The 25,697-nt window shown below is 45.8% G+C and overlaps 1 long non-coding RNA gene across 1 annotated transcript in view; it reads right to left on the bottom strand.

The window, feature by feature from the left end:
• Positions 1-3,941: 3,941 nt before the first annotated feature.
• Positions 3,942-25,697, bottom strand: part of LOC137544446 (uncharacterized) — a 34,766-nt gene continuing 13,010 nt past the window's right edge. The window contains exon 3 of the long non-coding RNA XR_011025863.1: positions 3,942-4,109. This is a non-coding gene — a long non-coding RNA (uncharacterized lncRNA). The remainder of the gene's footprint in view (positions 4,110-25,697) is intronic.

Genomic DNA, 25,697 nt, shown 5'->3' with positions numbered 1-25,697 from the left:
CAATGCCAGTATCTTCTCCAAGTTAGACCTGCGAGGGGCATACAACCTGGTACACATTAGGGATGGTGATGAATGGAAGACGGCGTTCAACACGCCCGATGGGCATTACGAGTATCTAGTTATGCCCTTCGGGTTGTGTAATGCCCCTGCCGTCTTCCAAGAGCTAATCAATGAGGTTTTCCGGGAGGTCTTGGGAAAATTTGTGCTTGTATATCTTGATGGTATATTAATTTTCTCAGCTAATCTGACAGAGCATCGTAAGCATGTTAAATTTGTCCTTCAGAAATTAAGACAGAGTTCACTTTATGCGAAGTTGGAGAAGTGCCTCTTCGAGGTCACGGAGGTACCATTCCTGGGATACATCATTTCCACGTCCGGACTTGTGATGGATCCCTAGAAGGTCTCTGCTGTTTTGGAGTGGCCTCAACCTGTGGGTTTGAAGGCACTCCAAAGATTCCTTGGCTTTGCCAATTACTACAGAAAGTTCATCAAAGGCTTCTCCTCGGTAGTGTCCCCTCTCACCAGTCTTACAAAGGGGCTGACACATATCACTGGTCGGAGGAGGCCCTAAATAGCCTTTGCCACTTTGAAAAGGTTGTTTTGTTCCGCTCCTATCCTGAGACACGTGGATGTCACCTTCCCCTTTATTGTGGAAATCGATGCGTCAGAAATAGGGGTTGGGGCTGTGCTGTCTCAGCGCTTTGGTCTCCAAGGCAAACTGCACCCATGTGCCTTCTTCTCACGCAGGTTCTCTCCTGCCGAGAGGAACTACGATATTGGCAATCGGGAGCTTTTAGTCATCAAGTTAGCCTTTGAGGAATGGCGCCATTGGCTGGAAGGGGCATAACATACAATTACAGTCTACACAGATCATAAGAACTTGGAGTACATCGAGGGGGCCAAGAGGCTTAGCCCTCGACAGGCTCGTTGGTCTTTATTCTTTTCAAGGTTCAGATTCATTATTACGTATACACCAGGTAGCAAGAACGTTAAAGCAGACGCTCTATCTAGATGTTTTGAGCCTGAGACAGTCCAGTCCTCAACCCCTGAGACCATCCTTCCTCAGAAGATGGTGTTGGCAGCTACCGAGACCTGGGAGGACTGGGCAGCTGCACTGGCTCCTTATCAACAGGATACTCCAGAAGGGAAACCTGAGGGGGTTATGTTCGTGCCACTCCCCTTCCGCCTACAACTCTTACAATTATTCCATACCCATAAGAATGCTGGGCATCCAGGGGCTAACCGAACTCAGGATCTTTTAGCTAGATGTGTATGGTGACCCTCGCTGGCGTCTGATTGTAAGGAGTTTGTGAGGGAATGTTCAGTTTGTGCTAGAAGCAAACCCTCCCGCCAGGCTCCAGTTGGCACGTTACAACCTCTACCAGTGCCAAATGAGCCCTGGACTCATTTGTCAATGGACTTCGTAGGAGAGCTCCCTAGGTCTGAGGGCAAAACGGTCATTTGGGTGGTAGTAGATAGGTTCAGTAAGATGGCTAATTTCATTCCTCTTAAAGAGACACTGAAGCGAAAAAAAAATGATGATATTATGATTTGTATGTGTAGCACAGCTAAGAAATAAAACATTAAGATCAGATACATCAGTGTAATTGTTTCCAGTACAGGAAGAGTTGAGAAACTCCAGTTGTTATCTCTATGCAAACAAGCCATTAAGCTCTCCGACTAAGTTAGTCCTGGAGAGGGCTGTTATCTGACTTTTTTTATCTCAACTGTTCCTGGACTATTTACTTTTCCTCTGCTAGAGGAGAGGTCATTACTTCACAGACTGCTCTGAAAGACTCATTTTGAATGCTGAGTGTTGTGTAATCTGCACATATTATAGAATGATGCAATGTTAGAAAAAACACTATATACCTGAAAATAAAAGTATGAGAATATTTTCTTTGCTGCTAATCTTCTAGTAATTATTCATAGTACACAACCAATTCACTATATCATATTTTTTTTTCGCTTCAGTGTCTCTTTAAAGGACTCCCCTCGGCCCAGGAGTTAGCTGATCTCTTCATTCAGCAAATTTTCCGGCTGCATGGCATTCCGGAGAATGTGGTGTCAGATAGAGGAGTCCAGTTTGTGTCGAAATTTTGGAGAGCCTTCTGCCATCAGTTGGGTATGAATCTGTCTTTCTCTTCAGGCTACCACCCACAGACCAATGGCCAGACCGAAATAATTAACCAGTCCCTTGAACAATTCCTCAGGTGTTATGTGGCAGATGCACAATCAGATTAGGTAAAGTTCCTGCCGTTCGCAGAGTTCACACATAATGACCTGAGGAGTTCCTCTTCAGGATTTTCCCCTTTTCAGGTGCTGTCGGGAAAATCTCCCAAGTTTTCTCCTTTACCAGTGGCATCTTCCCCTTTCCCGTCTCTAGAGGATTGGCAAAGGGCGTTAAAGGAGATTTGGGGCTCAGTTAAGAGAAATTTAGGGAAGGCATTCCAGTCTCAGAAAAGATAGGCGGACAAGAGGCGCTCTGTTGAGTGGAAATTTTCCCCAGGGGACATGGTGTACATTTCTACTCGCCATTTGGCATTGAAACAACCATCACCCAAGTTAGGACCCAGATTTATAGGCCCATATCCTGTCACAAAAAAGATTAATGATGTCACGTATGCGATTGATCTCCCAGCCAGCATGAGAGGCGTAAGATCATTCCATGTGTCTCTGTTAAAGCCTGCTGTGCATGTGGATTCCCCCCCCCCCACTGTGATGGTGGATCATCAACCTGAATATGAGATCGAGAAGATTCTAGATTCTCGATTAGTACAGAATTCTGTACAGTACCTGGTCCATTGGAAGGGATATGGGCTGGAGGAGAGAACTTGGGTGCCGAGTTGTCGCATGCATGCTGAGGATTTAAGGAAAGAATTTCATGACTTGCACCCGGAGAAGCCGGGTGGGAAGTGTCCGGAGTCCACTCCTCAGGGGGAGGGGGGTACTGTAAGGAATAGCGGAGATGCCGCCGCTGAGTCAAGCGGCATGGCGGCTATCTCCGCGTGTCAGCCTGCGGCCTCTGCCGCGCGGTTACATGCTCAGGCTATGCCTTCCATTGCTCACAGGCTAAGATCTACGCGCGCGGGCAGAGCGACAGGACCTTTATGCAGCTAAGAGGGGAGTCAGCTGATCACGCAGTCAGCTGACTCCAGCTAGCATCCGGATTGGCTGAGTGACTGGGGCGGCGCTGGGGAGCATGTTGAGTATATATAGAGCAGGTCTGTCAGTAGCTCCGCGTCTGCTGTTGCGAAAGCTATATTGTGTTAGCGCTCAGACCCCAGTCAGATCCCAAAGTGTGCTAGAACCGGCCAGAGCCGGGGATCCACACTTAGCTAGATTCTGTTGATAGCTTTAAAGTACTAGTGCATTGTTTATTTGTTCTGACCTATTGCTTGCTCTGACTATTCTTCCGTTTGTCAATTCTGTACCTCAGCCTATCTGATTTACGTTGCCGACCCTGCCTGTCCCTGACGTTGAATCAGTCTTCCGCTTCTGTACTGTATCTGTCCGCTCGTTGCTAACTCTGCCTGTCTGACCTCGCACCCGCATCAGTGGGCTCTGCCACTGTTGAGGGAATCTAGTTTTCTACACCAACCTCTCAGGTGTAGAATACTGCTGCTTACTCTGTGATACCCGTCCCTCTGGTATCCACAGGCTGCAGATTCTGCACATTCGGCGTCGCCCGCTCCTTGGGTGAACCTTTCACCTGTATTACTGTTACACCAAACACTATCTCGCATTGCTTGTTCAGTGTCAGGCTATACTAGTATTATTGGTGATTCTGCAGATCACCATATAATCAGGTATAGCATCTGTATTATTGGTGATACTGCAGGTCACCAATAATCAGAGAGCTCCGTGTGCTGACACCAATCGTTACAGAAGCTACTCACAATGGAAGTAAGTTGCACATGTATCACAATGTTGCAGGTAAGATTTAGTGTATGTTTACAGTGGCAGGGTTGGGGTCCTTTATACTGTATGTGGGCTCCAGTCAGACCAGTACTCTCTGCAAAAGTGATTACTTTGAAGCTGTTCTTCATTGTATCCTCTTCTTCCATGTAGAGCACCTGAACCTTCAGTTGCTTCTGGGAAACGGTTTCCTGCCAGATGCAGAGATAAGACCTCAATTAGTATATTCCAGATAACTGAATCAATTTTCACTTCCATGGCAGAGAAAGCCTATCCATTCTACCCACAACTGTAGTCTGCTAAAAGCTTACCATTTTATTGTGTTACCAGGTTTTCCTGTTTTCATTCAGCTTCTCTTTCTAAAGGCCTACCCCAACGATAGTCTGTACACACGCCGGATTTGACGTGCGAACGACGGAACGTTCAAACGACGGGTCGTTCGCAAAAATCCGACGTGTGTATGGGCCTTAAAGCTCACTGCTCAGGCCTGCTCTAAGAGCAGTAAACTTTAAAAGTGTAAGGCTTGGTGGTGTATTCTCCACAGTCAGCATGCAACGCATGAGCTGGCGTGGAGGAGGTACACACACTAGCACCAGGAAACAGGCTATCCCTAGTATAGTGGAGGGGAGGACTGACTCCAATAGGAGATTGTGGCGCACAGAGCCGGTGCAGATCTGACAGCCACAAACAATGCTTTCGTTATAACGTCTCAGCGCAAAGTAGCGCTGAGCGCACAAACCAGAACTGAGGAGATCAGGACAGGTAGACAGAATGAACGCTTACTTGCTAGCTAGCGGCTACTTAGCGACAGCAAGCGTCCAAAACCAGACAGACTGGAATGAGGCAGCCAATGCGATGCGGCGATGGCGTGCCTCACAAAGACAGGACAGGATAGTCAGAAAATAGCAGGATTAAGATAGATGAACGTAACACAGATAAATATACAATAAGTATGTTTTCCTAGCGTATTACAATTACAGCTATCAATGAAACTATTTGTAACTTCTGACTAACATATGTATATATCGGCAATGAACCGATATATGACATAAGCAGGAACGCTGACTAAGAATGGAGTAACACAGGGAACAGGACTCAGAAGGATTCGCTATCTCTTCGCAGAGATGAACGCAATCCACAAACGGTAACAGAACAGGATTCAGAAGGATTCGTTATCTCTTCGCAGAGATGAACGCAATCCACAAACGGTAACAGAACAGGATTCAGAAGGATTCGTTATCTCTTCGCAGAGATGAACGCAATCCACAAACAGAACCAGGAGCAGGGTAACTACCTCAGCACGGGTGGTCACGGTACGCGCAACCTACCAAAACGTGCTGGAAAGCTGACTAACTGCACACAGGATATAAACAGTTTGTGTACGTATACATCAGCGACACTGATGTATTAACGTAACACAAATACAAGGAAAATAATAAACGTGCTGGTATGCATATATATTGGCAATGAACCAATATATGATGCAAAGACCAGCAAAGTATCTTTATAACAAGAAACACGATCGGGGGCTAAAGCGACAGCAAGACAGGCTTAAGCTGAAGCTATGAAAACCCAAGGAAACCCTGCAGGAAGCAGATCTTTATACTGAGGTCATCCAATGGGAGCAGACATGCAGATTCCCACACAGGTGAATGACAATCAGTCACAAGCCGACAGCAGGGAAAGACAGACAAAGCTATGCAACTTGCATGGAAATAGATCAGAACTGCCTGAGCTGCAGCACTAATACTTCCAGTAATAGCTGCTGCAGCAGCGATCATTACAGTACCCCCGCCTTTAAAAGTGGATTCCAGACGCTTTTCAAAACTGAAATTTCCAACAAAACAGTCTGACTGATAATTCATGATGACCGGGACAGCCCGGCAAGACCGAATTCCAGAATCAGTCCCCACAAGACTGGACCCATCAGAACCAGAACCTACAGAACCATGCCCATCAGTACTACAAGCCCCAGTGTGACACCCATCAGAACCATGATTTCCAGAAGAAAGCCCTCCGAAACTCCCTGAGCGATACCCACCGCCTTCCAGGAACAGTTCAGAAACGCCAAAGCCTTTGCAATGCCCACCGGTACTGTCTTTACCAACACAAAACCCACTGTTGAACCAGTCCAAGGCACCAGGACAAGTTTTCTCAGAGACCTCCCAGAACACCTTGAAGCTCCAAAGAGATCCCCATAGGTCAGAATGCCCCTTAGGCTCACATGGAGAACTATCCAGAACCCCTATGGAACCTAGGGCAATTCCCGAGTCAGGGCCACAAGGACAAACATCAATATCAGGGCTTTCAGGGACCAGAACCATCTCTGGGCATGCAGGCAGACTGGCAATATCAGAACGTGTTCCCACTAAGGAAGCATCAGAGCACGCTAACACCTTAGACACACTTGGGCATTCTGGCACACAAAGAACATCTGGGCACACCGGCACAAGAGAAACCTCTGGGCATGTCAAGGAACTGTGAGCCTCAGGGTCAGCCAAGACAGGACCAAAACCAGGACTGGCCAAAAAAAAATCATCATGACTAAACTTCGCAACTACTGGACTTTTACACGAGAATGCTGGATCAGACTTAGATGTCGCTGATTCCAGCAAAGTCAGTAACAAATCAGATTCAGGGGCACTAACAAGACAGGACAAATCTTCTGATGTATGCACTGAACCAGACAGGGACTCCACAACTACCTCTGGACTGGACAGAGACTCATTTAATACACTGGATTGGAGCTCATGAGGCGCTGCAGAACAAGTCAGTATTGCAGCAGCCCCCACTGGACTAGGCAAAACTGAGGAATTCCCTGGACAGGAAGGGAACTCTGGAACCTCTGCCACAGCGGCCAGAGAACCAGAATCTTTCAGGATACAGGGCTGGGTTTCAGGAACACTCATCAGACCGGACTGAAATTCTGAGATTTCTATTATTTTGACCAGAGAATCAGAATTATCCATGTTACAGGGCAAGACTTCTGAAACATTCAGAGGACAGGGCTGGAGTTCCTCGGCTGTTACAACACTGGAGAGGGACTCAACATTGGTTAAATCAGACTGTGTACAGGGCAAGGTATCTGACACACTTGCTGACGAGGACAATATTTCAATGGCTTCTGCTTTGCTGGGCAGAAATTCATCAAGTTTTATTAGAGCAGACTGTAATTCCAAAACAGCTGCTAGACAAGTGAATATTACTGCAACACCAACTGAGGTAAGCAGTGCTTCAGCCTCCTCTGCTAGAGGGTTTAAAGTATCCAAAGTACTGGGTGAAGCATAAGACTCTGCGACCACAGCTTCACTGGACAGGATCACTGAACAGTCCATATTGCAGGGCAAAACCATGGAAGCACCTGCTGGACAGCATAATGATTCTGTGACCTGAGTTTCATTGGAGAGATCTACTGCACAATTCATGGTACAGGGCAAATTTATTGGAAAATTTTCTGAACAAGGTAATAATTCTGCGATTTCAGGTTCACATAGCAGATGCTCTGAGCTATTCACGAAACTAGAGCGAGGTGTAGAAACAGGAAGATCAAGATACAATGTTTGCGCATCTGAATCACCATTCATTTGTAAAATTGGAAAATTCAGATGCTGGGGTTCTGAGTTTACTAGACAGGATTGCTGGGACTCGGAAACTGATGCAGTGCACCTACTGGCATCTGCTGGATCAGACAGGAGTTGAACTTTATTAACACAGGTAATTTCTGCAGAAGTGTTTGCAGAGACAGGCAAGATTTTTCTGGTGTCTGTTTCACTAAACAAAGAGTCATGAGTACTGGCTAGACTGGACTCGGAAGTCAGCAGGACCTCTGGATTCTCTGCTGAGAAATTTGCGCAGGGCAAGGTTAAGAATGTATCAGTGGCTTCTGTTTTACTGGGAAGTAACACTGAGTTATCCCTGGTACAGGGTGGAATTGCAGGAACTTCAATTTCACACAAAAAGAGCTCCGAATCACCTGCTGAATCAGCCAAAGGTGCTGAAGCAGGCGGGTCAGAACGCCAAATTTGCGAATTCGGAGTCACATAAAAATCATCCAAAATCAGTTCCCACACATCAATCAAGGGAGCCACACGGTCATACCTACACACACCAGTCTCTATTAGGTTATAGGCCGACTTAATGCATGCGTTCAATACCATTTCACTTTTTGCACTGTAAAATTGACAAAATGAACTTGAATCATTCTTCCATTCACAGACCAGGGCTTCCATCTCTCCCCTCTCGAATGGAGGATCCCATGCATACTTAACAGCGAAACATTTAGGCTGATCACAGTCTGCAGATATGATTGTGGCAGGCACATGTATAGGGTTAATTAGCAGGTGATTGGCAGATTCCTTATTCTTAAGAATTTCCAATACCTGTAGCAAGTGTTGAACTGTAGTGTATGCAAACTTCCCTTGGTTCACAAATAAGTTGATTTGTTCAATACTCTGTAATATCTCATCATAATCATACTCAGATAATTCTTTTAAACAAAAATCTTTATTTTCCCTAGCCAGGGAGGAAAGTTCATTAGTAGTTTCATAAGTCCATTTAACTCCCCTGAAAGACAATTGCATTTCATTATCTGTTAATGGCAGAATCTCATTATAGGTCTCAGTCGCTAAGGATAACGATTCTGCAGATTGGACACGTTTCTTAGAACGTTTGCGTTTTGCCTTTGACCTTGCGGTTTTTGGTGATTTATTCAAAGCTGCAGGAAAATTATCAGTAACACTTTCTGCTTGCTGCTCATTCTTGCAAGCAATTGAAGGAGCAGCTGATTGGCCTGCTGCCAGGAGTTCATTAAGAGGAAAAGGCAATGGATCTATGCGCAACCAGTTATGGATCACAAACGCTAGAAATTCCAGCGGTCTATCTTTCAAATCGGAATGATTGAGAACATCAAATGCCCACTGGAATAATTCCCCTTTAAACAAAATATAACTTAGTTGGAGTGCCCAGGTTGAAACAGGAGTCGCTTGGAGATCAGGATTGGTCAGGAACCTGGCACATTCAGAGAAAAACTCATTTTCTGTTTCAGAGCTAAGTTCTTCAAATTTTTTAAAGGAACAGGAACCATAATTAACAGTGTCATACTTTCTGGGAATCCCCCCCACAATGGGGATTGGTAATGGGGTTTTCATAATGTAAGGCTTGGTGGTGTATTCTCCACAGTCAGCATGCAACGCATGAGCTGGCGTGGAGGAGGTACACACACTAGCACCAGGAAACAGGCTATCCCTAGTATAGTGGAGGGGAGGACTGACTCCAATAGGAGATTGTGGCGCACAGAGCCGGTGCAGATCTGACAGCCACAAACAATGCTTTCGTTATAACGTCTCAGCGCAAAGTAGCGCTGAGCGCACAAACCAGAACTGAGGAGATCAGGACAGGTAGACAGAATGAACGCTTACTTGCTAGCTAGCGGCTACTTAGCGACAGCAAGCGTCCAAAACCAGACAGACTGGAATGAGGCAGCCAATGCGATGCGGCGATGGCGTGCCTCACAAAGACAGGACAGGATAGTCAGAAAATAGCAGGATTAAGATAGATGAACGTAACACAGATAAATATACAATAAGTATGTTTTCCTAGCGTATTACAATTACAGCTATCAATGAAACTATTTGTAACTTCTGACTAACATATGTATATATCGGCAATGAACCGATATATGACATAAGCAGGAACGCTGACTAAGAATGGAGTAACACAGGGAACAGGACTCAGAAGGATTCGCTATCTCTTCGCAGAGATGAACGCAATCCACAAACGGTAACAGAACAGGATTCAGAAGGATTCGTTATCTCTTCGCAGAGATGAACGCAATCCACAAACGGTAACAGAACAGGATTCAGAAGGATTCGTTATCTCTTCGCAGAGATGAACGCAATCCACAAACAGAACCAGGAGCAGGGTAACTACCTCAGCACGGGTGGTCACGGTACGCGCAACCTACCAAAACGTGCTGGAAAGCTGACTAACTGCACACAGGATATAAACAGTTTGTGTACGTATACATCAGCGACACTGATGTATTAACGTAACACAAATACAAGGAAAATAATAAATGTGCTGGTATGCATATATATTGGCAATGAACCAATATATGATGCAAAGACCAGCAAAGTATCTTTATAACAAGAAACACGATCGGGGGCTAAAGCGACAGCAAGACAGGCTTAAGCTGAAGCTATGAAAACCCAAGGAAACCCTGCAGGAAGCAGATCTTTATACTGAGGTCATCCAATGGGAGCAGACATGCAGATTCCCACACAGGTGAATGACAATCAGTCACAAGCCGACAGCAGGGAAAGACAGACAAAGCTATGCAACTTGCATGGAAATAGATCAGAACTGCCTGAGCTGCAGCACTAATACTTCCAGTAATAGCTGCTGCAGCAGCGATCATTACAAAAAGACACCTGAAGTGAGAGACATATAGAGGCTGCTATATTTAATTCCTCTTAAACAATGTAGATAGCCTAGCTGTCCTGCTGATCCTCTGCCTCTAATACTTTTATCCATAGCTCCTGAACAAGCATGCAGATCAGGTGCTCTGACCCCCAAATCTGATTCAGACACTATTTATTTGCCCAGTTTAGCTTACTTAGGGCTTCTTATAGCCCCCTGTAGTCATTCTAGTCACTCGCCGTCATTTTGTCCTCATTTGGGCAGCAGCTTTGCCCCTCCAAAAGCTGTCCAACTCATCCAGCCGTCGGCTAACAGAGCATGTCACAGTGAATTGTCAGCGTTCTACTGCATCCAGGATAACCCATCTTCAAAAAAAATAATACTGTAGCTCATCATCACTGCAGTGGACCCACTCCATGTTCACTAAGAGTAAACAACAAAGCTTTAGAGATGCTTAAAGTGTACCCAAGATGACATGTGACATAATAAGATAGACATGTGTATATACAGTGGCAAGAACACAGACACCTATACTGTGCTCCTTTTCTTTTTTCCCTGCCTGAAAGAGTATATATTTTAGCTATGCAGCTGACAGTTTTTCTCCAGTCGGGCAATAGCGTCCCTCGCTGATCACAAAATACACTTATAAAATACTTTCCTAAGCAGATAACTGGGCTTCTGACTGCAAGGGATATATAAAAAGGTAAATAGTTCATGTATTTTCGCTCTGGGACTCTTGAGACACTGCAATTGAGCAGAGACAATAAAACATTACTTTTGTAAATTTTTACACAGAAGATAAAACTGCAGGATTCTAAAAAAAGTAATTTTTAGGAGTAGGACAGATCCAATTGCATATCTCTATTTTCACCTTGGGTTCACGTTAACATTGGCAATGACTCAAAGGGTTGTTCTTAGTTGTTTGATTTGATCTTCCTAACATGAAAAATAGCTGATCCTCAGGGTAGCCATTATTAAGAAGCCAGAGTCATTTTTTTTCAGGAAGATCCCTCCAAGAGTGCGCCGCCTCTGCTCTCGGGCCTGTTTCAGCTTTGGAGAAGATCCCTGTAAATGCCTTCTGCCACTGTCTCAGATCTACACTACAACACACTCAAGGCTTTCCACCACTAATGATGGAAAAGGGATTTGTAAATACCTGCAAAAAAACCCCAAAACATTACAATACTAAAATAAATACTAAAGGAATGAAAGCATGATGATAATATTGTAAAAGATTACAATGATATTGTAAGAGTACGCATTATACATGTCCTGTGGTTCAGATGAATTTTAGAAGCAGCTCTGCCCTGTGGCTGGAAAATATTTGAGGCTTTCTCTACATAATGCTCTTTCCTTTAGTTTTAATAAGAGACATTTGTTCATAGAAAAATAAGGCTGCCTGAAGAGCTCTGAATCAGTGACTTTATTTATACTTGGGGTAGGCAACAATGCATTGCAAGTATTGCATTAAACATTGCAAATCTAAAATATTACAGAAATATAACAGATGACAGCATTTATTAAATATTACAATATTATAAACCATTACAATAAACATTGTAAGACATTCTGAAGTCAACCATACTTACAGACCTAAATTAATGGCCATGTCATTCTTGGGGAAGCCGCTGTAAGGGATGACGGAGCCGCCGCCGGAACACACGTGGCGGCGGACACCGCATCCCAGAGGGATTCCGCTCTGCTGCCCGCGGGGGCAATGGGACAGCCGGCGGAGTCCGTAAGTCCGACGGACTCCGCCGCACGCTTGCTGCCCAGACGGTTCTCCACCCTCTCGCCGGCTCAGTCTGTTTGGTTAACGCGCGCGCGCGCGAGGAGACAGGAACTTTATTGTTCCCGAAGGGGAGTCAGCTGACTCCAGCAGTGCTGGGGATTGGCTGGGCGGCTGGGGGACGTTGCTAGAGCGTTCTCCAGCATAAAAGGAGCTGTCTGTCAGTTGCTCCTTGTCTGCTGTCGTGTCAACACTTGTGTGTTAACGCTCAGACCTTAGTATAGTGCCCAGGTGTTGATACTAAGGATTTCACACCTTAGCTTAGGAATTACTGTATTTTGACTCTGGCTATCCCTGACTACTCTATCTCTTGCTGATCTTGTACCTTGCCTATCTGATCTTTGTTGCCAACCTCTGCCTGTCTAAACGTTTACTCTTCTGCCTTCCGCTCCTGTACTGCCGCCGCCATCTCTGTTGCCGAACCTTTGCCCATCTGACCTTTCTCCCTTCAGTGGAACGTCTCCCACTGAAGGGTTATCTCTGAGGCTTGCCTCTCAGAGACACCTACCCCAAGCAGACCATTACTGCTGGGGTCGAGATTCCTCATTCAGCCTGGTTAGAGGATCTCACTCACGGGGTTCCCATTCAGAGGTAACCACACCTCTGAGGAATTACCGTGTGGTGGACATTTTCACACTACCTGATTTATTATTGTATTTATTTGTGTATTTGCTGGTGTCCGGAGGTTAGCAATATATCGGATTATCGGTGATACTGCAGATCATCTATAATCGGGTATATATCTGCATTGTTAGTGATACTGCAGATCGCCAATAATCAGATTCTCTCTGCGTGCTGACACCGATCATGACAGAACAGCAGACCATTGGTATGTAAGCTCTTCGCGGTTAGATCGAGACTCTAACCACTTCGCTCAATAACCTCATTGAGGTGGTTAATACACAACAGACTCAGATCAACCAGTTGGCTGGGTCTGTACGGGTCTTGCAGACGACTGTGGCCACAGTGCAATCCCCTCCGGTCACAGATCTCCGCATGTCAGTGCCCGAAAAGTTTTCAGGGCACAGATCCGATTTCCAGAATTTCCGTAATCGGGTTCTATCTTATTTTGAACTACGACCCACTCAGTCAGGTTCTGAGCAACAAAGAGTGACCTTTATTAAAACTTTACTGTCCGGGGACTCGCAAACCTGGGCGTACGGTCTTCCGCCTGAGGATGCGGCTCTAACCTAAGTAGACGAATTTTTCAAGGCAATGGCCATAATTTATGACGATCCGGATGCTTCGGTCACTGCCGAGAGGAAGTTAAAAAATCTCAGGCAGGGTCGAGACACGGTTGAGGTCTACGCGGCAGAATTCAGAAAGTGGGCCGTGTCATCTAGGTGGGGTTCTCACGCCTTGTTAGATTGTTTTCTGTCAGGCCTGTCGGATGCAGTCTCTGAGTTATTGTTGGGACACCCAGAACCCAAGTCAGTGGATGACGCCATTTCCCTGGCGATACGGGCGGACCGCAGACTGCGTTATCAGCGCCAGTCAAGGGGCAGGAATGCAATGAGAGTCTTTTCTCATGCGTCCTCAGCACCTGCTTCTTCTGCCGACGAACCGATGCAAATCGGTCATTCTCGGTTGACTCGATCGTAGAAGGGCAGAGAACCTTTGCCTATATTGTGCTGAGCAGGGTCATATTGCTCAAAATTGCCCCAGGAAATCGGGAAACGCTGCTGTCTAGATGTAGTTAGAGGTAATACCCTAGACACACAGAACTTACCTCTAAGTCAGAATAATCGGTTACTTCTCCCGTGTTCCATTTCCTGGGGGAATTCTACGGTTTGTACGGAAGCTTTCGTGGACTCAGGGTCCGCAACCAATTTTATAGATTATGATTTTGTTAAGGGATTAGGGGTTCCTTTACAACCCTTAGACCGACTAATTGTCGTCACCGCAGTAGATGACTCTCCTCTACAGTGTAGACCACCCCTCTCGCAGACCCCGAGCTTGTCATGCACGATAGGGGTTTTACATAAGGAGAGCCTTCAGTTTCTTGTTTTACGCATGGCAACCTCCACCGTTATTCTTGGTATGCCCTGGTTACAGCTCCATTCCCCACAGATAGATTGGGCCTCAGGTCAGTTACTCAGCTGGTCACCCTATTGCCATACTCATTGTTTGGGGAGGGTTGCCATATGTGCTGCCAAGGTAGAGGTTAAGGGGGTGCCCACACCATATGCTGAGTTTGCGGACGTATTTTGTCCTAAGGCCGCTGATAAACTCCCACCACATCGGAGTTTCGATTGTCCTATCGATCTAAGATCGGGTTGTATGCCTCCTAGGGGTCATCTTTATAATCTCTCCGGTCCAGAGAAAAGGGCAATGAGGTGATACATTACTGAGAACCTGGCAAAGGGGTTCATCCGCCCTTCTCGGTCGCCGGCCGGGACGGGTTTTTTTTTGTTAAAAAAAAGATGGAGGCCTTAGACCCTGTATTGATTATCGAGGTCTAAACAAGATCACCATAAAGAATCGCTATCCATTACCTCTGATAGACGATCTCTTTAGCCAGATTACCAATGCCACTATTTTTTCTAAACTGGACCTACGTGGGGCATACAACCTGGTACGCATTAGGGCTGGTGACAAGTGGAAGACGGCCTTCAATACACCCGACGGGCATTGCGAGTACCTAGTTATGCCCTTCGGGTTGTGTAACGCCCCAGCCGTCTTCCAGGACTTGATTAACGAAGTTTTCAGGGAGGTGTTGGGGAAATTTGTCGTGGTATATCTCGACGACATTTTGATTTTCTCCCCAAACCTCATAGAACATAGTAAGCATGTCAAATATGTCTTGGAGAGGTTGAGGCAAAACCTATTGTATACGAAATTAGAGAAGTGCCTCTTTGAGGTCACCCAAGTTCCTTTTCTGGGGTACATTATTTCTACGTCAGGTCTTTCTATGGATCCAGAAAAGGTGTCGGCTGTGTTGGAGTGGCCGCAACCGGAAGGCTTGAAGGAAATCCAAAGATTCCTTGGTTTTGCTAACTACTACCGGAGATTTATCAAGGGATTCTCTTCGGTAGTAGCCCCTTTGACCAGTCTCACCAAGAAAGGGGCTGACCCTTGTCATTGGTCATCAGAAGCCCAGACAGCCTTTAACACCCTTAAGAAATTGTTTTGCTCGGCACCAATCTTGAGACATGTTGATGTCACACTTCCCTTCATGCTGGAAGTAGATGCCTCAGAGGTTGGGGTGGGGGCAGTCTTGTCTCAACGTTCAGGCCCACAAGGCAAGACACATCCCTGTGCCTACTTTTCACGTAGATTCTCCCCTGCCGAAAAGAACTACGACGTAGGTAACAGGGAACTCCTTGCCATCAAGCCAGCTTTTCAGGAATAGCGTCATTGGCTTGAGGGTGCGGAACATACTATTACCGTATTTACTGACCATAAGAATCTGAAGTATATTGAGGGTGCTAAAAGGCTTACTCCCAGACAGGCCCGCTGGTCTTTATTCTTCTCTCGCTTCAGATTCGTCATCACCTATACCCCAGGTTCAGAAAATGTTAAGGCAGATGCTCTCTCCAGGTGTTTCGAACCCGAGACAGGTCAGTCGACACCTCCAGAGGGCATCATATCCCGTAAGTTAGTGCTAGCTGCCACTGAAACATGGGAGGATTGGGCTGCTACACTAACGTCCTACCAGCTAGATACCCCGGAAGGGAAACCAGAAGGGGTCCTCTTCGTACCACTTCCCTTCCGATTGCAGATCTTACAGCTGTTCCATGGCCATAAGAATGCGGGTCACCCTGGTGTCACTCGCACTCTGGATTTGCTCACTAGGTGCGTGTGGTGGCCCTCCTTGGCCTCGGATTGTAAGGAATTTATCAGAGAGTATGTTGTGTGTGCCAGGAGCAAGCCTTCTCGCCTTGCTCCAGTGGGAACCTTACAATCCTTACCTACGCCCAGTGAACCATGGACCCATCTGTCCATGGACTTCATTGGTGAGCTTCCCAGAGCGGAAGGCATGTCAGTCATATGGGTAATTGTGGATAGGTTCAGCAAAATGGCTCATCTTGATCCCCTTAAAGGATTCCCTTCAGCCCAGGAGCTGGCCGATCTCTTTGTGCGACACATCTTCCGCTTGCACGGAATTCCAGATGATGTGGTTTCCGACAGGGGGGTCCAGTTCGTGTCTAAGTTTTGGAGGGCCTTTTGCCATTCTTTGGGAATAATCCTGTCGTTTTCATCAGGGTATCACCCACAGTCCAACGGACAAACTGAAAGGGTCAACCAGGCTCTGGAGCAGTTCCTTAGATCTTACGTCTCAGATGCCCAGACCGAGTGGGTACAATTTTTACCTTTCGCTGAGTTCGCACACAACAACCTGAAGAGCTCATCTACAGGGTTGTCTCCTTTTCAGGTTGTGTCAGGAAAGTCCCCTAAGTTCTCCCCATTACCGGTGTGTCCATCCTTGCTCCCAGCTCTAGAAGATTGGCAGAAAGCGTTAAGGGAGCGTTGGAGACAGGTGGAGAAGAATCTAGGTATAGCTTTTCAGAAGCAGAAGAAACAAGCCGACAAGAGACGGTCTCTTGAGTGGCACTTTGCCCCGGGAGACAAGGTGTGGGTGTCGACCAGACATTTAGCTCTTCGACAATTGTCTACCAAGTTGGGCCCTAGGTTTATAGGGCCTTATCCTGTGGTCAAGAAGATCAATGATGTTTCTTATATCATTGATCTCCCTGCCAGTATGAGATGTGGGAGATCATTCCATGTCTCATTACTGAAACCGGCAGTTTGTGTGGATTCCTCCCCCCCCCAGTGGTTGTAGAGGGCCAGGAGGAATATGAAGTTGAGAGGATTTTGGATTCTCATTTGGTGCAGGATTCGGTGCAGTATCTGCTCCGTTGGAAAGGGTATGGGGTGGAGGATAGATCTTGGGTACCAAAAAATCGCATGCATGCCGAGAAATTAAGAAAGAGGTTTCATTGGTTGCATCCTGAGAAACCTGGTGGAAAGTGTCCGGAGGCCACTCCTCAAGAGGGGGGTACTGTAAGGGATGACGGAGCCGCCGCCGGAACACACGTGGCGGCGGACTCCGCATCCCAGAGGGATTCCGCTCTGCTGCCAGCAGGGGCAATGGGACAGCCGGCGGAGTCCGTAAGTCCGACGGACTCCGCCGCACGCTTGCTGCCCAGACGGTTCTCCGCCCTCTCGCCGGCTCAGTCTGTTAGGTTAACACGCGCGCGAGGAGACAGGAACTTTATTGTTCCCGAAGGGGAGTCAGCTGACCAGGTTGGTCAGCTGACTCCAGCAGTGCTGGGGATTGGCTGGGCGGCTGGGGGACGCTGCTAGAGCGTTCTCCAGCATAAAAGGAGCTGTCTGTCAGTTGCTCCTTGTCTGCTGTCGTGTCAACACTTCTGTGTTAACGCTCAGACCTTAATATAGTGCCCAGGTGTTGATACTAAGGATTTCACACCTTAGCTTAGGAATTACTGTATTTTGATCTGTGTTTTGACTCTGGCTATCCCTGACTACTCTATCTCTCGCTGATCTTGTACCTTGCCTATCTGATCCTTGTTGCCGACCTCTGCCTGTCTAAACGTTTACTCTTCTGCCTTCTGCTCCTGTACTGCCGCCGCCATCTCTGTTGCCGAACCTTTGCCTGTCTGACCTTTCTCCCTTCAGTGGAACGTCTCCCACTGAAGGGTTATCTCTGAGGCTTGCCTCTCAGAGACACCTACCCCAAGCAGACCGTTACTGCTGGGGTCGAGATTCCTCATTCTGCCTGGTTAGAGGATCTCACTCACGGGGTTCCCATTCAGAGGTAACCACACCTCTGAGGAATTACCGTGTGGTGGACATTTCCACACTACCTGATTTATTATTGTATTTATTTGTGTATTTGCTGGTGTCCAGAGGTTAGCAATATATCGGATTATCGGTGATACTGCAGATCATCTATAATCGGGTATATATCTGCATTGTTGGTGATACTGCAGATCGCCAATAATCAGATTCTCTCTGCGTGCTGACACCGATCATGACAGTTGCACTGTTTTGGGTCCATGATCCATGCTACAACACTAACCTTGCCATTGCTTGGCTTACCACTGCTAGTTGTACTCGTAGGACCCCTCAATTTCCAGTGGTGATGTCATGCTGAGTCCTCCAACAGGGTCTGTGTTTGCTTTTAGTGACAGCATCCTTTCAGTGGTTGAGCCTCTCACAGTGCAATCTGCCATTGATTAATTGGACTGGAGATATGGGTGCTATAGCTCTGGACCTCCCTCCAATCAGAGCTGGAACAAGGTCCTCCAACACCCAAGGCTGAGACACTAAAGTGCGCCCCTCCATTCCTCCCACCCCAGCCGTCACACACTGGTGGCTATTAGGCTAAAAGGTGCCCAAAAGCCCCCAACACCTTAATCTCTAGATATCTGGCTTGCAGTCACTGCCATGTACCCCTTTTTGTCACGCTTGGAGGTGTATTCTCCACGGTCAGCACGCGATGCATAAGCTGACGTGAAGGGGGTACACACACCAGCACAAGGAATCAGGATATCCCCAGTTTAGTGGAGGAGAGGACTGACTCCAATAGGAGATTGTGGCGCACAGAGCCGATGCAGATCCGAACAGCCACAAACAATACTTTCGTGAAAACGTCTCAGCGCAAAGTAGCGCTTAGCGCATAAACCAGAACTGAGGAGATCAGGACAGGTAGACAGAATGAACGCTTGCTTAACTAGCCACTACTTAGTGACAGCAAGCGTCCACAACAAAACAGACTGGAATGAGGCAGCCAATGCGTTTGCAGCGATGGCGTGCCTCACAAAGACAGGACAGGATAGTCAGGAAATAGCAGGATCAAGATAGATGAACGTAAAACAGATAAATATACAATAAGTATGTTTTCCTAGCGTATTACAATTACAGCTATCAATGAAACTATTTGTAACGTCTGACTAACATATGTATATATCGGCAATGAACCGATATATGACATAAGCAGGAACACTGACTAGAACTGGAGCAATACAGGGAACAGGACTCGGAAGGATTCGCTATCTCTTCGCAGAGATGAACGCAATCCACAAACGGAAACAGGACAGGATTCAGAAGGATTCGCTATCTCTTCGCAGAGAGGAACGCAATCCACAAACAGGACCAGGAACAGGATAACTAGCTCAGCACGGGTGATCACGATACGCGCAACCACCAAAGCGTGCTGGAACTGACTAACTGAACACAGGATATATAAACAGTTCGTGTACGTATATATCAGCGTCACTGATGTATCAACGTAACACGAATACAAGGAAAATAATAAACGTGCTGGTATGCATATATATGGGCAATGAACCAATATATGATGCAAAACCAGCAAAGTATCTTTAGAACAAGAAACACGGTCTGGGGCTGAGCAACAGCAAGACTAGCTTACACTGAAACTATGATAGCCCAAGGAAACCCTGCAGGAAGCAGATCTTTATACTGAGGTCATCCAATGGGAGCAGACATGCAGATTCCCACACAGGTGAATGATAATCAGTCACAAGCTGACAGCAAGGAAAGGCAGACAAAGCTATGCAGCTTGCATGGAAAGAGATCAGAACTGCCTCAGCAGCACTACTACTGCCAGCAATACCTGCTGCAGCAGCAATCATAACAGTACCCCCCCCCCCCTTAAAAGCGGATTCTAGACGCTTTTCAAAACTGAAATTCCCAACAAAACAGTCTGACTGATAATTCATGATGACCGGGACAGCCCGGCAAGACCAAATTCCAGAATCAGGCCCCACAAGACTGGACCCATCAGAACCAGAACCTACAGAACCATGCCCATCAGTACTACAAGCCCCAGTGTGACACCCATCAGAACCATGATTTCCAGAAGAAAGCCCTCCGAAACTCCCTGAGCGATACCCACCGCCTTCCAGGAACCGTTCAAAAACGCCAAAGCCTTTGCAATGCCCACCGGGACTGTCTTTACCAACACAAAACCCACTGTTGAACCAGTCCAAGGCACCAGGACAAGTTTTCTCAGAGACCTCCCAGAACACCTTGAAGCTCCAAAGAGATCCCCATAGGTCAGAACGCCCCTTAGGCTCACATGGAGAACTATCAAGAACCCCTATGGAACCTAGGGCAATTCCCGAGTCAGGGCCGCAAGGACAAACATCAAGATCAGGGCTTTCAGGGACCAGAACCATCTCTGGGCATGCAGGCAGACTGGCAACATCAGAACAGGTTCCCACTAAGGAAGCATCAGAGCACGCTAACACCTTAGACACACTTGGGCATTCTGGCACACAAAGAACATCTGGGCACACTGGCACAAGAGAAACCTCTGGGCATGTCAAGGAACTGTGAGCCTCAGGGTCAGCCAAGACAGGACCAAAACCAGGACTGGCCAAAAAAAAATCATCATGACTAGACTTCGCAACTACTGGACTTTTACACGAGAATGCAGGATCAGACTTAGATGTCGCTGATTCCAGCAAAGTCAGTAACAAATCAGATTCAGGGGCACTAACAAGACAGGACAAATCTTCTGATGTATGCACTGAACCAGATAGGGACTCCACAACTACCTCTGGACTGGACAGAGACTCATCTAATACACTGGATTGGAGCTCATGAGGCGCTGCAGAACAAGTCAGTATTGCAGCAGCCCCCACTGGACTAGGCAAAACTGAGGAATTCCCTGGACAGGAAGGGGACTCTGGAACCTCTGCCACAGCGGCCAGAGAACCAGAATCTTTCAGGATACAGGGCTGGGTTTCAGGAACACTCATTAGACCGGACTGAAATTCTGAGATTTCTATTATTTTGACCAGAGAATCAGAATTATCCATGTTACAGGGCAAGACTTTTGAAACATTCAGAGGACAGGGCTGGAGTTCCTCGGCTGTTACAACACTGGAGAGGGACTCAACAACATTGGTTAAATCAGACTGTGTACAGGGCAAGGTATCTAAGACACTTGCTGACGAGGACAATATTTCAATGGTTTCTGCTTCGCTGGGCAGAAATTCATCAAGTTTTATTAGAGCAGACTGTAATTCCAAAACAGCTGCTAGACAAGTGAATATTACTGCAACACCAACTGAGGTAAGCAGTGCCTCAGACTCCTCTGCTAGAGGGTTTGAAGTATCCAAAGTACTGGGTGAAGCATAAGACTCTGCGACCACAGCTTCACTGGACAGGATCACTGAACAGTCCATATTGCAGGGCAAAACCATGGAAGCACCTGCTGGACAGCATAATGATTCTGTGACCTGAGTTTCATTGGAGAGATCTACTGCACAATTCATGGTACCGGGTGGAGTTACAGGAACATTCACAAGACAAGGCAGGGACTCAGTAACTAGAGAAGTGGGACAATCTTCAATTGACAGTGTGTCTTCCCTGGTATCAACTGATTGAATCGCATAAAAATCCTCCAAAATCATTTTCCACACATCGATCAATGGAGCCACAAAGTCATACCCACACACACCAGTTTTTATTAGGTTATAGGCAGACTTAATGCATGCATTCAATACTAATTCACTTTTTGCACTGTAAAATTGACAAAATGAACTTGAATCATTCTTCCATTCATAGACCAGGGCTTCCATCTCTCCTTTCTCAAATGGAGGATCCCATGCATACTTAACAGGCTGATCACAGTTTGCAAATATGGTTGTGGCAGAAACATGTATTGGGTTATTAAGCAGGCGATTGGCAGATTTCTTATTCCTAAGAGTCTCCAATACCTGTAGCAAGTGTTGGACTGTAGTGTATGCAAATTTTCCTTGCTGCACGAATAGATTGATTTGTTCAATACTCTGTAATATATCCTCATAATCATACTCAGATAATTCTTTTAAACAAAAATCTTTATTTTCCCTAGCCAGTGATGAAAGTTCATTAGTAGTTTCATAAGTCCATTTAACTCCCCTGAAAGACAATTGCATTTCATTATCTGTTAATGGCAGAATCTCATTGCAGGTCTGATGCACAGTCGCTAAAGATAACGATTCTGCAGATTGGACACGTTTCTTAGAACGTTTGCGTTTTGCCTTAGACCCTGCTGTTTTTGGTGATTTATTCAAAGCTGCAGGAAAATTATCAGTAACACTCTCTGCTTGCTGATCATTTTTGCAAGCAATTGAAGGAGCAGCTGATTGGCTTGCTGCCAGGAGTTCATTAAGAGGAAAAGGCAATGGATCTATGCGCAGCCAATTGTGAATTACAAATGCTATAAATTGCGAAGGACTTTGTCTAAACTGAGTGTGATCTAAGACATCGATTGCCCAATCAAAAAATTTGCCCTTAAAAAGAGCACAAACGATCCAATCAGACCAGGTAGAAATTGCAGAAGCCCGAAAGTCGGGATTGGCCAGAACTTTAACCAATTCTGATATAAATTTGTCTGTAACTTCAGGACCAAGCTTTTCAAATTTTTTAAAGGAGCAGGACCCCTGACAAACAGTGTCATAATTTCTGGAAATCCCCCCCACAATGGGGATTGGTAATGGGGCTATCATAATGTCACGCTTGGAGGTGTATTCTCCACGGTCAGCACGCGATGCATAAGCTGACGTGAAGGGGGTACACACACCAGCACAAGGAATCAGGATATCCCCAGTTTAGTGGAGGAGAGGACTGACTCCAATAGGAGATTGTGGCGCACAGAGCCGATGCAGATCCGAACAGCCACAAACAATACTTTCGTGAAAACGTCTCAGCGCAAAGTAGCGCTGAGCGCATAAACCAGAACTGAGGAGATCAGGACAGGTAGACAGAATGAACGCTTGCTTAACTAGCCACTACTTAGTGACAGCAAGCGTCCACAACAAGACAGACTGGAATGAGGCAGCCAATGCGTTTGCAGCGATGGCGTGCCTCACAAAGACAGGACAGGATAGTCAGGAAATAGCAGGATCAAGATAGATGAATGTAACACAGATAAATATACAATAAATATGTTTTCCTAGCGTATTACAATTACAGCTATCAATGAAACTATTTGTAACGTCTGACTAACATATGTATATATCGGCAATGAACCGATATATGACATAAGCAGGAACACTGACTAGAACTGGAGCAATACAGGGAACAGGACTCGGAAGGATTCGCTATCTCTTTGCAGAGATGAACGCAATCCACAAACGGAAACAGGACAGGATTCAGAAGGATTCGCTATCTCTTCGCAGAGATGAACGCAATCCACAAACAGGACCAGGAACAGGATAACTAGCTCAGCACGGGTGATCACGATACGCGCAACCACCAAAGCGTGCTGGAACTGACTAACTGAACACAGGATATATAAACAGTTCGTGTACGTATATATCAGCGTCACTGATGTATCAACGTAACACGAATACAAGGAAAATAATAAACGTGCTGGTATGCATATATATGGGCAATGAACCAATATATGATGCAAAACCAGCAAAGTATCTTTAGAACAAGAAACACGGTCTGGGGCTGAGCAACAGCAAGACTAGCTTACACTGAAACTATGATAGCCCAAGGAAACCCTGCAGGAAGCAGATCTTTATACTGAGGTCATCCAATGGGAGCAGACATGCAGATTCCCGCACAGGTGAATAATAATCAGTCACAAGCTGACAGCAAGGAAAGGCAGACAAAGCTATGCAGCTTGCATGGAAAGAGATCAGAACTGCCTCAGCAGCACTACTACTGCCAGCAATACCTGCTGCAGCAGCGATCATAACACTTTTCTTATTTCTCTCTGCTTCAATTACAGTAGGGGAATGATAGCTGAGTGAGTTGGGCGCCCCCTCCTACACTGCTCCCTGAGGCCTGAGCCTCTATCGCCTCTGCCTCGGCCCGAACAGCAGGGTGACAACTGTGGGACATTGTGTTAACAATGCAGGGATTCCTTGGATGAGGGTGGTGACTATGTGAGGGAGTGAAGTCAGAACAGCAGTAATTGGAGCAATAGTTGGAACTGAAACAGCTTGGAGCTGCTTTAGCTCCATGGTTTCCCCTTGAGACTACTTCCCTACAAATCTGAATTGTTTAGTTTCTTGCTATTGCTAGACTCATGCTTTGATAATGGCAAGAGCTACTTGTATGTCATGTGATGGATATTTGGAGTCTTTAGAAACCTTTTTTGGCATCTATTAAAAATCTAGCGAACCACAGTGTTGCATTGCATGGTGCAGTGCAACACTATGGGCCATCAGTCTACCGCTGCTCCAAATCAATATCTCCTGTCCGGTACGAATGACCAGTTCTGTCGATTTTGGGGCAAAAACTGTTTTAACTATCAATCTGACTGGCCTGTTGGGGCATCAATCGATTGAATCTTCTAGAAATCGATGTGAAAAATTGATAAGTGTAAGGGCACGCTTTTTATAGCTAGATAAATACAGTTCCTCTGAACTTTCTTGATAAGTAAAACCTTCCAATCCTACAATTCATTTAGCCCTCAGTTGATAAATCTGTTGTGAGACTGTAGTGTAACGTCCAAAACTGTATCCCGTATTCCAAATTCTCCAAAGAGATAGTACTATACAAGTGGTTTTTATTTCCTGATTTGTGCATACCAGAATCTTATTTGCTTTAGTTGCTGATGCTTTGCATTGAATACAGTTCCTTAAAGTGGACCGTCAGTGAATAACACATATTCACTGGGTCTCCTTTACTCTAAAGTTATAATCACCTGTTAAAGTTAAAAACCCCATTTGTTTTCTCTATCTCGAGTACAGAAAACAAATGGCATTTTTAAACAGTTGGCAGATACGCAGGCATAGTGGCGATTTACAAAAAGAAGACACAGCAGGTGATTATAACTATAAATATTTTTAAATTTTTTCACTGGAAGTCAGCTTTAAAGAGAAACCATAACCAAGAATTGAACTTCATCCCAATCAGTAGCTGATACCCCCTTTCCCATGAGAAATCTATTCCTTTTCTCAAACGGATCATCAGGGGGCTCTGTATGGCTGATTTTGTGGTAAAACCCCTCCCACAGTGTGATGTCAGCGCCTCACAGCTCTGAGGTCCTGACATCACACTGTGGGAGCCTTGTTGCATTGTGGGAAATAAGAGCTATTTCCAACTGCCAAAAAAGCAAACAGCATCTCCTTCCAGACATCCTCTACCAGCAGTAAAAATGTCACCATGTGATAAATGTCTAAATGTAAATCAGGGAGAGAAAAGATTTTACAAAGAGCAAACACTGACTAAATCATGTATACATAATTATTATAAAAATTAAGACTTTTTTAATTACATTATTTGGATGGGATGGATGAGATGGATGAGAGATATTTCAGCTACTTAACACAATGTTGCCAGCTGTCTATCCTCATCTTTCTCTCCTGTGCAGCCGGGCAACACAGCATGAGCAAAACCTGCTGACAGGATGCTGTGTGGTGCAGCATAAGAAGATCCTATCATTGCAAACAAGCTTGTCTTCCTTGTCCTGCTTCCATTAATGCCTCAGACCCTACAAGAGAGACCTGATTGCCAAAGCATGCTTGACTTAGTTGATGTCTTCAATAAAAATGATGAATAAAATGTATAACAAATTCCAAGATACTAAAGGGTGAGAGAGCCCTCTTGTGAGCATAGGATATAGAGCAGCCTTTCT

This window comes from Hyperolius riggenbachi, chromosome 2 (genome assembly GCF_040937935.1).
Source record: "Hyperolius riggenbachi isolate aHypRig1 chromosome 2, aHypRig1.pri, whole genome shotgun sequence".
Classification (NCBI taxonomy): Eukaryota; Metazoa; Chordata; class Amphibia; order Anura; family Hyperoliidae; genus Hyperolius; species Hyperolius riggenbachi.
The sequence above is the reverse complement of the archived record's forward strand: the minus strand, read 5'-3'. Positions and strand labels throughout refer to the sequence as shown.